A 17,193-nucleotide genomic window follows, 5' to 3' on the forward strand; every position below is an offset into this window, starting at 1 on the left:
GGCCAAAGAGTTCCATTTTTGTTTCATAAGACCAGAGGACATTTCTCCAAAAAGTACGATCTTTGTCCCCATGTGCAGTTGCAAACCGTAGTCTGGCTTTTTTATGGCGGTTCTGGAGCAGTGGTTTCTTCCTTGCTGAGCGGCCTTTCAGGTTATGTCGACATAGGACTCGTTTTACTGTGGATATAGATACTTTTGTACCTGTTTCCTCCCGCATCTTCACAAGGTCCTTTGCTGTTGTTCTGGGATTGATTTGCACTTTTCGCACCAAAGTACGTTCATCTCTAGGAGACAGAATGCGTCTCCTTTCTGAGTGGTATGATGGCTGCATGGTCCCATGGTGTTTATACTTGCGTACTATTGTTTGTACAGATGAACGTCGTACCTTCAGGTGTTTGGAAATTCCTCCCAAGGATGAACCAGACTTGTGGAGGTCTACAATTTTTTTCTGAGGTCTTGGCTAATTTCTTTTTATTTTCCCATGATGTCAAGCAAAGAGGCACTGTTTGAAGGTAGGCCTTGAAATACATCCACAGGTACACCTCCAATTGACTCAAATGATGTCAATTAGCCTATCAGAAGCTTCTAAAGCCATGACATTCTTTTCTGGAATTTTCCATGCTGTTTAAAGGCACAGTCAACAACAAAAATATATGGGGGATTGGAAATGATGCAGACAATTACATTGATGGAAGCAACAATCAATCTGCAAAATTAAAGCTGATCCACACCCCCAAAAAATACAAACAATAATAAAAAATAAATTAAAAAACACTTGCACTTGATTATTTTTATTTTATAAAAAAATAATAATAATCTTACTCGATCTGACTTTGCTGATAGCTACTTTACTGAGGAAAGATGTACTTACTATTACTGTGATTGTCCCACCTAGCTACTGTATCTTCAAATAATGCACTAACTGTAAATTGCTCTGGATTAGAGCGTCTGCTAAATGACAAAATTGTAAAATGTAAAAATGTTATGTTATTCTCCAGCAGTATCTCAAGGATGAACTTTTTGAGGTCAGTAATCCTCTTGTAATGTAGTATTTATTATCCATTATGGAATCAAACAAGATAGAGCTCCATTACTGACATATATGTACCTGTAAATTATACAATAGTGTGTTGTTAGATCTTTTTACAGTTTTCAGAGGCCTCACATTCTCCCCATGCCACGACCAATTACATCAATGAAGAACTTGAAATCTAATACAGAAGACAGACTTCCCTTTACACTTGAAATTATGAACAGTGGAATATGTAAGGTATCTATCGAGTTTCACAACACATACTGGAATTGTAGCCTAAAATGCATCATTCGCAGGGTAAAAATCCATTTAGGTCCATTTCACACTTTCAGGTTATTCTATCTCTCTGGTGTAATTTTTTTCCACTCAGTTTAAACACATTATGCTGCTCGGGGGAACTTAGAGTTCTATGGGGTTGACAAATTCAGCAGTACTTTTCCCAAGGTTTTGCCTTTATTTGCCAAGGAAGAGTGAGGCAGACCGGGAGGATGAGGGGGAAGAGGCTGTGCACTTTTTCCTCTGTTGTCAAAAACTAAGTAAGAGGTAGCTTTTTACATCAAAGAAGATGGAAAGCCCAGGTTTCATAACGCAGTCTCATCAACCAGGTGTCCTGTTTGTTTTGGAATACAAATGAGCAAAAGGCGCCGAGCAAAAACAGTTTCCCCGCAAGGACACTGAATGTGAACTCAATGTCTGGCAAATGTTTCGGGAAGAGGTTGTGCAGCATTCTGAAACAGCCATATTTGCTTGACCTTGCATCCAATGAGAAACACCACTTCTGCCTTACTTCCCCTGGTCACTACTTTATTTATCAGTTCTCTACTAGCGCACTAATGCATCATCATATCCACAATGCAGACACATCCTACTAAGTTTAGCAGCACAGTAAGCCCAGCTTTATGGCCAGACCAAACTCCCTAGACTCATTGGCAAGTGGAAATGGGAGGTCAAGAAGCTAATATGTCCTCGACTGTCTCAGATAAAATAAAATAAAACTGTCTCAGATAAAATCTTTATAAATTAATTTCCTTTTTTTTAACTTATTACAGACACTGTCTGGGACTCCTGATCGAGGGATCAGGTCACCACTAAACCAGGCTTTTGTATATCATAATAATTTCCCTACAATAAACCACACTTTTATTTTTCAGATAGATTCAGAGGTTTGTCTCTTGCCCCCTGCTTCAGAGACACTTCTGTCATCTCTTGTAGGCACAGAAATACTCCCAGGCACATTATGTGAGTCAGTGGCGGTCAGTGCCATTTAAGATGAGAGAGGAAAAATTTGAGGTGACAGACAGTGACACATGGACAGACAGTGACACATTCAATACCGCCTTGCACACTCTTGCCTGCCTCTAGCTGATATAGGGTGTGATCATTAGTCCAACAGTTGCAAACGAGAGTTTGGACAAATTCAGGTATGTTTATCCATTTTCAACAGAATCGGCAGAATTATTACACCCCTGATTACGCGTAAACACAGTTCACTTTCATAACAGCCACGTTGTATTCCTTCTCGCATGTATGCCCTCTCCTCCTCTCACCTTGTCCCTTCGCTTGTGGACTTCAATGCACAAAACATCAGCTGTATGTGACCAGGCAAAAAAACCTTTGCAAGCCAAACCATATCATAACTGCTACACACAGCCTACATCATTGCCACAATATTGGATAAAGTAACGTCATAGTCAACATAGCTAATAGAATTAATGAGTTAGTAAACCTGCTACAATCATGCAGTGGCATTACAGTGTACAGTCAGTAAGCAGTTTAGCACTTACACCGGAGGGCCCTGGTGGCAATAAATTTGGAAAATCATAAGCTTACCTTGACTTGGAAGTATTGGATAGTCATAGGCAGCTAGCTATCATAGCATCTATCTGTTTGAGCAGGGTGTTTGAGGAGGATAAACTAGCTAGCTGCATTTTCTAGCTAAGTAAGTGAAACTGAAATAAAAATGACAATCTCTCTATCTCTCTCTTGCTTCTCCTTCATTTTGGAAGAAATTAATTTGTTCAAAACTGTTCAACTATTTTCTTTCTCTGTCTTTGAGTCAACTACTCACAACATGTTATGCACTGCAATGCTAGCTAGCTGTATCTTATGCTTTCAGTACTGAATTTATTCTCTGATCCTTTGATTGGGTGGACAACATGTCAGTTCATGCTGTAAGAGCTCTGATAGGTTGGAGGACGTCCTCTGGCGGTTGTCTTAATTACTGTGTATGTCTATGGATGGGGGTGAGAACCATTAGCCTCCTAGGTTTTGTATTGAAGTCAATGTACCCAGAGGAGGACGGAAGCTAGCTGTCCTCCGGCTACACCATGATGATACCCTACAGAGTGCTGTTGAGGCTACTGTAGACCTCCTTTGCAAAATAGTATGTTTTAATCAATTATTTGGTGGCATGTAATTATATTTAGTATAGTTTTATCTAAAAAGGATAACTTTTTTAATGTTTTACAATTGACATTTTTCTGAAAATCACTGAGGAGGATGGTCCTCCCCTTCCTCCTCTGAGGAGCCTCCACTGATGTGAGTGTCTCTAAGACCATGCCTCTGTCAGTCTGGACATCAGACAGAGTAGAAGAGCTAGCTGATGCTCCAGACAGAGAGAGGCTGAGGAGGGCTGGTGGCTAGAGGCTTCCTCTCCGATCCCGTGGAAATCTGTTTTGCCAGTAGTGGGCCGCAGCAGTCACACTTGTTGACCCCGTGGCGCGGTATAAACAAGATTTAGTGGGCAGTCAATATGTGCCAGGCAGCTCCAGCCCCTTCCCCGTCCTGATGTAATTGGAAAGGGCTCTCAGATATGGTGGATCCACACTCTCCCAGTTCCTCACTCAGTGATAAAGGGAGAGATCCTGCACGACCAATGAATCCCATTTCACTCTACATGATGTAGGGCACAGACAAAGTCCCTTATGACTCAATGGGTGGACAAACTCCTAAATAATATTGGACTGTATATAGACCATTCATAGTGGTAAGCTTGGATGGTTCAGCATCATAAAGCTTTTAGACTTTTTGTTGTTGTACATTTTTAACATCATATCTAAATGCAGTGCATTAGTCCCCCTTTAAAAAAGTTACGACACATTTCGTTTTTCTTGTTGTTCTTTCTGTATTGACTGTGCCAATGAGAGAGGATTGTTGTGCTTTGGAGTTGAAATGGCTCTGTAAGACGCATTTAATTTCACTCTCCCCTCTCCCCCCCATATAGATTCATTACAGTTTGATGATATCAGATGATTGCTCTCTCACTCCTGGAACAATAGGCTGCCGGTCCCCCTGGCATCAGATATAAATTTGATGGGCTTTTCGCTCAGACATCAATGAGTGAGTCACTTTTGCCAGAACGTCTGCCTCTAACCATATCCTACTAGAGATGAAGGAAGAGAGAAATTCAATTCAATGACTTGAATGCCAAATGAGTGTGAATGGTATTCTGTTAAAAAATGGTTTGGTACCAAAATCTTTTGGGTTTACAAATATACAGTAGAGCAGTATGCACATTGTTATCACTACTCTTTTAAAACGTGCATGCCTTGATTAGAATGTTGTGTAGCTGACATTCTATTGATATATGACACAGGGGAACTCATAGCCTAAAGAATTTTGTTACAGTAGCCTTCCATATTCAGCTCATTGGTAAATGTTGCAGATCCTCTCACGCTATGTTTTTCTTATTTAAACATGGCTAAAGCCGGTGTTCTTTGTTTACAACATACACCATGGCAGTTGTAAATTCATTTGTAGACATTAATGTAAAGTGATTTACTTTGTATTACAAAATAGAATGAGCAGCACTATTTAAGAGCAGCCAGCAAGGACACAAACCACACTGTCATTACAGAATACCTGTGGAACTGATTATGGCTGACCGCACTCTCCGACACAAGGAAGGAGCAATCACAAATGGAAGCATTTTCATTTCCATTAATTTAGTTATAGATAAAAACCTGACCCATTTACTAATCGTGGCGTTGGCACGGTTTCAGCAGGGCCTGCGCTCGAGACCTAGTTGGTAGACAGATTACACCATTAGACTATCATACCTTCTCTGTATGCGGAACCCCCTGGAGGTAGGTATCCAGGAAACAAGTGGTCAGTGGGGCTTTAAATCAACCACAATACTTTTAGAGAGATAAAGAGACCTACAGTACTTTGCTGTGCTTTGCAATATGTAGTTCATGGTGGATTGGCAGGCAGTTGAATGGTGGTATATACAGTATGTGACGATGGTGTGGCGTGGGCTCTATTTTAGATTGGTGCTCTTTTCAGATTTGCTGGAAGGTAACTAAGTGGGTGAGGAGAAGAAGAAGCAAGATAAGGTGGAGGAGGAGGAGAAGAAGCAGGAAAAGGAGGAAGCTGTGGCAGCAGACAAGGAGAGTTGGTCAGAGGAGATGGGGGTTGGCCACAGCAGCGGCAGCTCCTCGTAGCCAGGCATAGGCAGGCCGATCTTCAGAGTCAGCCTGAGGGGGGCCTGGTTATTACACCATAGTGTACTTGGCACCATGATTTCCTCTCTCCTATTGGGGCAATGGAGCCACGTGGTGCTGTACCCAGCGTCTCTGTGTCTCCCCCAACATCTGTCCACATGCTTGTTCCACATTGTGCAAAGATAATGACCAGTCTGCATGATGGCAGGCACCTCAGAATGACAGCCCAGGCTGACATATGGAAAAGCTGGCGGTGTTTCATGTAATTCTAGAGAAGACCTCTCCAACTTGGCCCATTGTACATGGGTGGAGAGAATGGCAGGGTGAATGACTAACATTTGAGTCAATTTCAAGTGTCTCCCTATACAATAGCCACTTTCTGGGAGATCATCTTGTTGCCCATGAAATACAGTATAGACAGGATGGATGCTGTTGTAGTTCTGAGCATGAGTCATATGATGGGGGCGTCCTCCTCTCAGGCTTTGAAGAGTGAACATGGATCCACAGAGGAGAAGTGGGATGGTGTAATTTACATTGTTCGTGGTTCTTAACATATATTAGAATCCACAGTCTGCGCTGAATGCAGAGCTTTCATCAGAGTATCCACAGGCAAAAAGCAGCTTTTAGATTCAGTTGGTGGAATGAATCTTGGATGAGGTCAGGGCAGCGTTTCACTGCTAATGACCAAAGTGCATTAATGTGAAAAGTGCATTAAAACTTTCAATGGGTTATCTGGTTGTCTGTGATAAAAATGGAGCACGTCAATTAAAATATGCAATATTTATGAAATGATATAAGAGACAATGACACTGAACAAGGAAGACCCAGTTAGCTGGAGGCTATTTTTTTCTTTTCAAATGGTTCAGCTCACTCAAATGGGAAACAGGCTGTGCATTGTGTTTCATTCAGTGAAAGCAACAAGCAACCACAGCATGTGGGTAGCTACCCAGTAGTGGCCTTTTGTGACGACACAACATGCACCCCCCCCCACACACACACACATTCTAAAAATTGCATTTTTGACCCCCACAGTTTTATCATTGCACTGTGATACAAAAAAACGGCATCGGTGTGCTTTAGGACCATGTGGACACCTCAGCGGTTGGGTAGGCTGTTTGGTGGTTTAAGCCGGTTGGATTTAGGACCACTCGGACACCACAGAGCGTGCGCACAGGCAAAGCTTCTGACCAGCACGGTGTTGCTGTCTGCAGCTGCAGTCTGTGTGTTGTGCTTTTTCTCAGAGTTGTAAAAGCAAGCAGAGCAGAAACTGGCTACTCTTTATTTGACTGATGTAGCTGGCAAGGTAACTACCATTTTACTTTTTTCCCAGTGCAGTGCTGAGCTAGTAGTGTAACTGACATGTAATGTTAGCTAATGTTTCATTCCTTCTCGACTGAAGTTCCATCTGAAGAGAATCAACTAGCTAGCTAGCTAGTAGCTACCACAGCCAGTTAAGCTCTTGCCTCTAGCTATATGTCGGATTGCAGTATCTAACAGCTGTTGTGTGTATGGAAATGTTTTGTTGCCTTTTTATCCCGTTTCAACAGAAGTAAATTAATTTGGCTAGTTATCATGAGTTGATGTACCATTAGAGCTATCCAAAAGTTGGCTAACGTTAGCTAGCTAGCTCACTAACTTTCAGTATTATTTTTACCTCAATCACACTAGACCTGAATCAAATGATGAAACCAGCGTCCAAATGATAGAAGATTGATATTCTGATGTTTTTTGACATAGCAATGTGAGTTTTTATTAAAGTCAGTACAGCAATGTAACGTTATTGATCTGTCAGTTTCTCTAGCGACTTCCCTACTTTTCATACTGACATGGTATAAACAGCTCTACAGACTACACTGTCATGTTGCACACTCAGTACACAACACAATACTGATGATGAATGAATACAGATATTGTATGTTTGAATGCCCAGTCATGTTCATATAATCTCAGACATAAATCATTGCAGTTTAAGACCATCTATAGAACATCCTATATGCCAGTGAAACTGAATATCATGCACTCAGAAATGTAATTCCTCTGCTGGAAATGTAAAACCAAAAGGGGACATATTTGCATGTTATTGTCTTCTGAAGGCTGGCTGAATTCTGGCAAAGAGTATGATCTGCTATCTCAGCATGTCTACAGATTCTTCCTTCTCTCTGTTTTTGTTAACTTGGAAATGTTGATACTGGAGACTGTTATCAAAAGAAACGGTGTAACCTATTATTGATAAAGGTTAGGAAATGTATTGCCATTAATTGGAAGGTTGGTTATGCTCCCACAATGTCACAATGGATGGCAGAAATGTCAAGTTATGTATCACTACTACATTTGATTTATTACAAGATTAAGGGTGTACTGTGCAACTTTCATAAGGTCTGGGTGCCTTATATGGAATAGCCATGACAAAAGGGTCTGTATTGAAAACATGACAATCACAAATATATATTTTTTTGTCATGGCACACGAGAAACCTGTTTGATTTGCGTCTGTCTCAGTAGACTAATCCATTGAGGAGGCCGTGGGGACGCCATGGTCCAAGAATAAGGGCAGTGTGGCTCAGATGCACAAAGAATGTCTCTCCAGAATGTGCTCACTCCCGCCATTTCGTATACATTGTTTCATAACTTCATTGTGTGCATTGTTTTCTGTGTCTATCAATTCCCCATTACATATATCACAAGTAGTAGCCTACATTTGTTTAATTGCTAAATTAAATTAAACCAGTGTTTAATTGCTAAATTGTAATTATTTCGCCACTATGGCCTATTTATTGCCTTACCTCCCTTAACTTACCTCATTTGCACACTGTATATAGACTTTTCTATCGTGTTATTGACTGTATGTTTATTTATTCCATGTGTAACTCTGTGTTGTTGTTTGCGTCACACTGCTTTGCTTTATCTTGGCCAGGTCGCAGTTGAAAATGAGAACTTGTTCTCAACTGGCCTACCTGGTTAAATAAACGTTAAATAAAAAATGACCGTTAATTCCCATCATTTCTAATCTGCAATGTTTGTTTGGTTATGGTTATTTCTGTTGATGCATTTAATATATTATCATTTCAGTCATTTACCGTTCTCATTGTTGGAGTGGACATGTGTTTTGCAGAACTCACAACCTATGCTACACTTGTGAGAAACAAGTTGTTTATTTCATTCCATTTATGAGTTCTGTCAATTTATTAATCGTCTTTTGTTTGAAACGCTCCTGTCAATGTTGAGTAAGGATGCGCCCCTGATTACGCATATAGAAGTAGGACTAGTCTACCTGTCCTGCGCGCAAATGAATGCCTGTAAATGTGCCCATTTGAGGATGTCTGGTAGTATTTCTGCTTGTCTTAACTCACCAACACTAATGAGCTGTGGAGCTTCTCAAAGTAATTTTTCTTCACCTCAAACAGCAAGTAAACGAAGTCTGTTTTTAGAATCAATTGATAATGACAATAGTTCATCAAAGTATTTACACAATATTTCCAGCTCTATCCCTTTCGATAACCACTCGGCATGAAACTGAAAAATGAGATGCTCTGATAAGGTGGCAACCTGATTACTTCTTATCCCTTGCACAAATAGCCTACAGTTGTGTCTTTCATGGGCTCACTGGCACGGGCCCAGAATATTTGATACAATGTTTCGAGTTTGCTAGGGAGAGTTTTGGGGCAACCAGGTTAATAGTAGATACAAGGTTTCAAGATCATTGCAGACAGACTGTGCATAGCTGTAACGGTCGTCGTAAGGAGTGGACCAAAATGCAGCGGGTAAAGTCTTCTCATTTATTAAAGGAAAAACACTTAAACAAAAGACGAAAAACAGTCCAATAAGGTGCACAGACTATACTGGAAACAACCACCCACAAACACAAGTGAAAAACGAACACACTTAAATATGGCCTCCAATTAGAGACAACGACAACCAGCTGCTTCTAATTGGAGGTCATTGAAAAACACAACATAGAAATAGAAAAGTAGAATAAACATAGAAATAGAAAATATAGAACATAAATCAAAAACCCCGAAACACACAAAACAAACATCCCCTGCCCCGCCCTGACCAAACGACAATAACAAATAACCCCTTTTACTGGTCAGGACGTGACAATAGCCAATGTGATTTACAGGTTATTTATTTTTATCATGATATTTTCTACCTGCATGCCACAATGTTTTTGTGTTGGCTTTATGTAGGTTATTATTACATAGTTGGGAATGGCAAGAAAAGTTATTTTTAGATTTGTATAATTTTCATTTAGATTTAGATAGAATGTGGATTAACCACAGACAATGATTTTGAGATACAATGACTTTTATAAATGAAATTAAACTGTTCCACGAAAATGTGGATATGAAAATCATACCTTGCATGGAGATTGGTTGTCACATCCTGGCCAGTATAAGGGTTAATTGTCATTTTAGTTTGGTCAGGACATGGCAGAGGGTATTTGTTTTATGTGGTTCAGGGTGGTGTGTTAGTTAGGAGGGCGTTTGATTTATTATTTCCGGGTTTTGAGTTATGGTCTATGTTGATGTATTTCTATGTGTAGTCTGGTTGATCTATTTCTATGTTGAGTTAATTGGGGTGGACTTCCAATTGAAGGCAGCTGTGTGGTGTTGCCTTTGATTGGAAGTCCTATATTAGTTGGGTGTGTTTGTCTGTGTATTTGTGGGAGATTGTTCTGTGTTTAGCCTTGTCAGACTGTCTGTTGATCGGTCGGTCGCTTGTTTTTGTACGTTCATTCTGAGTTAATAAACGTCAAGATGAGCTTACACATACCTGCTGCATTTTGGTCCTCCATTACCAGCGACAACCGTGACATTGGTAGAAATGGTAAGATAAATTGGCACTCCAAATGGAAAAGCTTGTCGAGGACTGGTGTAGCCTATTACCATTTTCCAAGTCGCCATATCAACTGTAGCAGTTGAGTTGCTTGATATCTGTCAGTGCAGTTATCAGTATCTAAAGTTCTGTTCAAGTGCTTATTCAGTCTCTGGTTCCCTTGAATAGGCAGCTGAAAAAAATATGGAAAATATTCGTAGTTTCTTTATGAAACACCATTTTCCACCACCATTTTTGTATTTTCAGACAGGATGTTGCACACCCTTGTCTGATCACAGTGTGCAACATCCTAAATTGGCTGGAAATCTGAAAATGGTGGTGGAAAAAGGTGTTTCATAAAGAAAGTACACATATTTTCCAATTTTTACCACCTTCTCGTAATTAAAGCTAGTTAAGGAGGAAAATTATGCCTTTGCAGCCTGAATGGAGAATGCACATCAAGTATTACCAGGAATGCACATCAAGCCTAGGCGTTTGTGCAGATCTAGCGCCCATGCACTATTGGCTGCCTAGTCTACTGATTCCCAAGTTATCTGATGACTGTCAACAGGACGGCACTGTTTAAGATATCACGGACATTACGTTGCTCTATTATATCCGTGTAGTTATACCAACTGAATTACTACAGTCACAGCATTGTACTATGTTCTGTGTTACCACGTTAATACAATGTTGTTATTAGTGTAATTACAGCATTTCTACACGTTTAACAGCAACTCATTGTATACTGAACAAAAATATAACTCAACATGCAACAATTTCAACGATTTTACTGAGTTACAGTTCATATAAGGAAATCATTCAATTGAAATACATTCATTAGGCCCTAATCTATGGCTTTCACATGACTGGGAATACAGATATGCATCTGTTGGTCACAGATACCTTAAAAAAAGGTAGATGCGTGGATCCAAAAAACAGTCAGTATCTGGTATGACTACCATTTGCCTCATGCAACACATCTCCTTCGCATAAAGTTGTTCAGGCTGTTGATTGTGGCATGTGGAATGTTGTCCCACTCCTCTTCAATGGCTGTTAAAAGTTTCTGGATATTGGTGGGAACTGGGACATGCTGTCGTACACATCGACCCAGAGCATCTCGAACATGCTCAATGGGTGACATGTCTGAGTATGCAGGCCATGGAAGAACTGAGACATTTTCAGCTTCCAAGAATTACAGATCCTTGCGACATGGGGCTGTGCATTCTCATGCTGAAACATGAGGTGATGGCGGTGGATGAATGGCACGACAATGAGCCTCAGGATCTCATCACGGTATCTCTTTGCCATTGTTAAAATGCAATTGTGTTCATTGTCCGTAGCTTTGCCTGCCCATACCATAACCCCACCTCTACAATGGGGCACTTTCTTGACAACATTAACATCAGCAAACCGCGCACCCAGACAACGCCATGAACTTGGTCTGCGGTTGTGAGGCCGGTTGGACATACTGCAAAATTCTCTAAAATGATGTTGCAGGCAGCTTATGGTAAGAAATTAACATGGCATTCACTGGCAATAGCTCTGGTGGACATTCCTGCAGTCAGCATGCCGATTGCTTGTTCCCTCAAAACTTGAGACATCTGTGGCATTGTGTTTTGTGACAAAACGGCACATTTTAGAGTGGCCTTTTATTGTTCCCAGCACAAGGTGCACATGTGTAATGATCATGCTGTTTAGTCAGCTTCTTGATATGCCACACCTGTCAGGTGGATGAATTATCTTGGCAGAGGAGAAATGCTCACTAACAGGGATGTAAAAAAAGTGTGCCCAAAAGTTGAGAAATAAGCTTTTTGTGCATATGGAAAATGTCTGCAATCTTTTATTTCAGCTCATGAAACATGGGACCAATACTTTACATGTTGTGTTTATATTTTTGTTCAGTATAAATTGAGATTCTTATTTTGTGACCATGTCTACACAATAGAATCACAACTGAAACTCCCTTTGAAGTGTAGAAATCTATTAAACCTAGCCTTCTCTGACTTCTCTGCCCTATTATTTTAACATTAATAGGGTACAACTTCAATGGTTGTTTGTACCCTCTATCTTTCTCTACATGGAAAGGATGTCCGTGTTGCTGAAAATATCCTTTAGGTGAAATCATATATAGCAAACAGAACAATACTCTTAGCATTCTCCATGTGCTGCAAGTAGCCTATCAATTGTGAAGTGCTTGCAGAACAATGGCTCTATATGGTGGCTAAGTCCAATCCATGGTTTAAATAATTATCCCTCTCAGGTGGTATATGCTCACATGCACTGGTGATTATTCTGTACTACAAAAAAAATAACATTCATACAAATAAAATGCAGTCAAAAAGTACCTGTGAATGTGATGCAACAGCAGTAAATTCAGGGAAGTGATTCATTCCGGGAATAATAGCTACTTCAGAAATGCCCACACATAGAGATACAACACAATAGGTAACCTATAATGGGCTAGAGTAAAATCGTGACTTGAAAAGAGGAAGTTAAGTTGCAGACAAACGGAAACAAATATTCCTTGTCTCTTTAAAAAATGTTTAGCAGCTTTATTGAAGTTCTTTCCTGGGCCACTAGGTGTATCTCTGTTCCATTTTTCGATCAGCGCATCCTCTCTCCAATAGGGACGAGAAGAGACCTCGGCATTTTATCAAGCAGGTGCACCCTGAATCCTGAGGAGCAGATAAAAAAATATTTAAGTTCTTTAGTCTTCATGTGTTAAGACAAGGAGGGTTGCGCAAGACCCAGAGCAAATGGTCGTCTCTGAAGGAAAACATTTTGGATTAAAAACACTTATTCCGGCTGAGGGGGACCCTTCAGTTTGTCTTTATTCTGCGAAATTGGACCGAATTACGACGAAGTATGAAAAAGCGAGTTTATAATCTTTGAAGTGAAAAGTCCTATTTTTTTCTGGCAATGTTTGTGTCCCTGATTTTAAAGAGCAATGCACTCTGAAATAACGGGACATGGCACTAAGGAAAATTGTCTGAGGTGACGACGAGTGGTGGAGATCAAGCCTTATGGTAAATATACATATACGCAAATATGACTGTTTAAACATGTTATTCGGTCGCAGCTTTTGTGTACTTTTATCAAATGGGGATTTTAAATGCTAGCCTTTGTGTCGAGGTCATTTGTAATATATTGGGAAGGAGGTGATAAACAAGTTCAACACTGCCTAAATGTATTTAATTGCATGCATAATGTCTAAATTGCATAGCCTCTATAATTATCCTACAGTTATGACGAATTTCAATTGGTGATGATGGAATTGTGGCTACATTAAACGATGGAGCATATGTTGCTATAGATGCTCCTGTTCAGCTCTCTGGTGAAATCTCTCTGCTGGAAGCTCACACACTCACGTGCCTGTATGTTGAATATGAAAATGTGATTAATCTACTTTCATAAGGGTCAGTTGTGCTGATGCCAGTTGCACAGGTGCTTAGGTCCAAAATTCACTGTCCATTTTAACACCAGCTGCAGTCCTGTGAAGAGACCTAACCTTATTCAGTGCAATAAAGATAGAACATCATCCTCACTTGATGAAGGAAAATCAATTTCCACCCTTAATTGAAATTAATCAGCCAAATGACTTGATATTAATTGACCCATAATTAAGGATATATACCTCACGTTGAGTCGGGAATGTCTTAGCCTTCATTAATTAATGTCAATGGGTATGTTCAGAGACGACTGAGTAGACAATTAAAACACTCAGCTGGTGGCTAAACATTTTATGCTATGAAGAACTGAATGTATTATATAGTAAATCCAGTAGGCAACGTTTGATGGGAAAGTTCAATACATTTGGCTATAGGCACGGGGCACCAGAAAACTGGATAAATGCGGTATTTATGTGCGCTCAATTCATAGCCTACAGACAGGACTAGCTACTCATGGTAGTAAAAGACTGGATTACTTTATATGGCTTTAGCAAATAGTCGTTAATGATATTATCTACAACATGGATGTTTAAGGCATGTTTGATATGGGGGATAAACTCACCAGTTATCATTATGTGATCTTCAAGCTATTGGTCATTGACTTACATCGATTGCTATATGCATAAGTGGGCATTTTTCAGATAGGCTCCTATACAGTGCGCTCTGGCGTGGTGCTGTTAATTACAGTTTTATTGACATGAACACTGCATGTTGTGTCGTTTTAGCCACATTGGATTTTGCTCCTGTAAAAGCTCATAAAATGAGGTAGTAGGTAGGCCTACCCAATCAAATCGTACACAATATTAGAGTCAAGGACACAGTTGAAAATAGAGAGCCATATGATTAGTTGCTCTCAAGCATTTCGCTACTCTCGCATTAACATCTGCTAACCATGTGTATGTGACCAATAACATTTGATATTGTAACGCAAGCACAAAATATGATCAATTAGGTCTACTGATTTGTGAGAGCAACGAGTAAAATATTAGCTTTTTCCCGTAGCCATTTAAGTTAACATCTTTAACATTGAAAGTAACATTCAAAATTGTTCATATAAATGTTAATTTAAATGGCTAGCTAAATAAAGATATGATTTTGACTCACTCAACTCAACTAAAATGTATGGTACGAGCCAAATTGATTTGAAACAACGGGATACAATGTTGCTAACGCTTAGGCTACTGTTATTTTTTTTGTACATTTATTTATGTATTTCTATTTTTTAACATCTGTGTCATCAGTAGTTCGTACCCACAAAAGTCTTAAACCATTGATCTATTGTCAAACCAGTAGCCTGAAAGGTTAGAGCTTCTTACAATAATCTACCTTCTTTCCTTTAGCCCCTGGCAGCCTCAACTCAGCTACCCACTCTGTACATGGGAGGGAGCTAGTTCATAAATAATGGAAGTGTTGACTTCTGCGTTCCTGTTGTTTCAGGTGCGTTACTTTAGAATTATGTGACCGATTTAGTGAACTCACCCTCATAATGTTGGTTAGGACATTTTTGAAACACTTTCTTTTTCAGTGCATTATGCACAGTGCCTACAGTAGTGCTAAATCAACAGCCTATGACAAATGAGCATTGATGGCATATTCTATTGTTCAAGTACAGAAAGTGAACTCCAGGTCTCATAATGCATTATTCATCTAATTTCCCTTGTTACAAGTATTGCAAAGAAAGTCTGATTGCCAAATTGTCATTGGAATAATACTCTTTTCATTACAGTATTGGCAGAGAGCTTCCAACTGTCGCATGTCTTTGTACATAACATTCTCTGTCTGGGCATTAACATAGCAAGATGACCTTCACCAGTTTTTCTTTCTATACTACTATTTTAGATTAATTGTTTTTTTTAAAGAGCGAAATATTTTCCCTTTACCGCTTGAATGGACAGTATTGGCACATGATCACAGTCAGACAGTGTGGTGTTTAGTTTCAGATAATAATTCCACAAGCTAATAGACATGTGGGAAGCACACCTGCTTTTGCTATGGGATGGAGAATATGGAAGATATCTGCTACCCTTAACTCCTTAGATGATTGCTGTGGAGTTTTCTGTTACAAGTTCTGACATGGTGTTGTTTAACTTGGGGCCATTTTGGAACTGTCTGCATTTTTCGCAAATTTTCTAGCATGGGCTCCAAATGGCCCCTCTAAAGAAGGCTTTGTGAGTATCCTGTGTCATGGATGGTGTTTGGGATTTGCCATGGTAGGTGGTTTTGTATATAAACTAGCCATTTGCTGGTTATTTAGCCCTACAGTCTTTCTTCAACTCAAGTGGACTGATCACTGATGGTCTCCTCTTGTCAACATGAGAGCTGAGCTTAATGGTTATTTGCTGTGTTTGTCTGACTGATCTGAGGTGGGTAATGGGTGCAGCGAGAGCATCAGCTCTGACAGGGCGCACAGCAGGATCTGGGAAAAGGGGCATTAATCAGGTCGGAAGTGTGTGTGTGTACACAATGGAGGGACGCTGGAGCACCCCATCCAATGAGTGGACAGAGGCACAGAGCTCTCCTGTGGGACCTGACCAACCCTTTGGTCTGATGACTCAGGTTCTCACCTGGGATCATCCAGTCCTTTTACACTTCTTTTGTCCATTTCCTGGAGAAAACCAAAACACATAAAGTGAAGCACAGTATGTGCCAGGGACTCAAAGTGCAAGACAAAGCTAAACGGCCTTAATGGACTTTTATCTCTGTGTCCCTGTGAGGAGTGCAGTTTTTGCTGCTGCTCGCTTCCTCTCATCTGTACTCCACTTCTCACCTATCCACAGCTGCTGGAGTGAAAGGATGTCTCAGCCAATCGATCAGAGTCCTGTAGCTCTAAAGGTGAGAGAGAGCTGGGCCACAGCAGCGCTTTCACACTTTCCAATTCAGTAGGCTCTGTGTTTTCACAAGAACACCTGTCCTTCCACTCAGGGGGGTGGCTTTTAAAGCCAGATCAGAGCAAAGTGAAAAAATATTGGATTCATTTAGAGAATTAACACCACAAATGCTCCACTAAAGTTTTGACTCATTTATGTCTCTTAAAGAAAGTTTTGCCCTCTATTTGTGCCCATTAAGAAACCAAACCCAAGTTTGAGTCCCACCAGGGGAAGCTAGCTGAGTGTAGGTTCTGTGTTTACTCTCTCCAGCTCACAGGCTTGGCCCTTGAGGGCATCCCAGTCCCTTATGAGCTCTGCAGTAACTAACTGACTAATTATTGCTTTGATGTAAACCAATTTTAGGGGGCCCCCTGGATCCTAGGGGTGGGCTAAAGTGGAGCTGTAAGACCTGTCTGCCCCAGGAGAGCTGGGCTGGGGAGAGCCCGCCACATTTGTATTAGTGGAAAATATGATCTAATAGTGGAGTTGATCATTTTCCAAGTATGATAATGACTTTCCCACACATCCTCCTGACCAGGCCTGTTCCCTGTGCCCTGAAGTGAGAGAGTGGGAGGTAGTGTTTCT

The 17,193-nt window shown here is 40.4% G+C and overlaps 1 protein-coding gene across 3 annotated transcripts in view; it reads left to right on the top strand.

The window, feature by feature from the left end:
- LOC106613924 (neuroligin-1) overlaps positions 1-17,193 on the top strand; it is a 330,971-nt gene that overhangs the window by 33,642 nt on the left and 280,136 nt on the right. For 2 of the 3 annotated variants that reach the window (XM_014216730.2, XM_014216732.2), the window contains exon 1: positions 12,895-13,318. The exons of the other annotated variant lie outside the window; for it this stretch is intronic. The gene's annotated coding sequence lies outside the window, so the exon portion shown is untranslated. Of the gene's footprint in view, positions 1-12,894; positions 13,319-17,193 lie in introns of those variants that run through there. 3 annotated transcript variants of the gene reach the window in all.

Source organism: Salmo salar, chromosome ssa10, assembly GCF_905237065.1.
Source record: "Salmo salar chromosome ssa10, Ssal_v3.1, whole genome shotgun sequence".
Taxonomy (NCBI): Eukaryota; Metazoa; Chordata; class Actinopteri; order Salmoniformes; family Salmonidae; genus Salmo; species Salmo salar.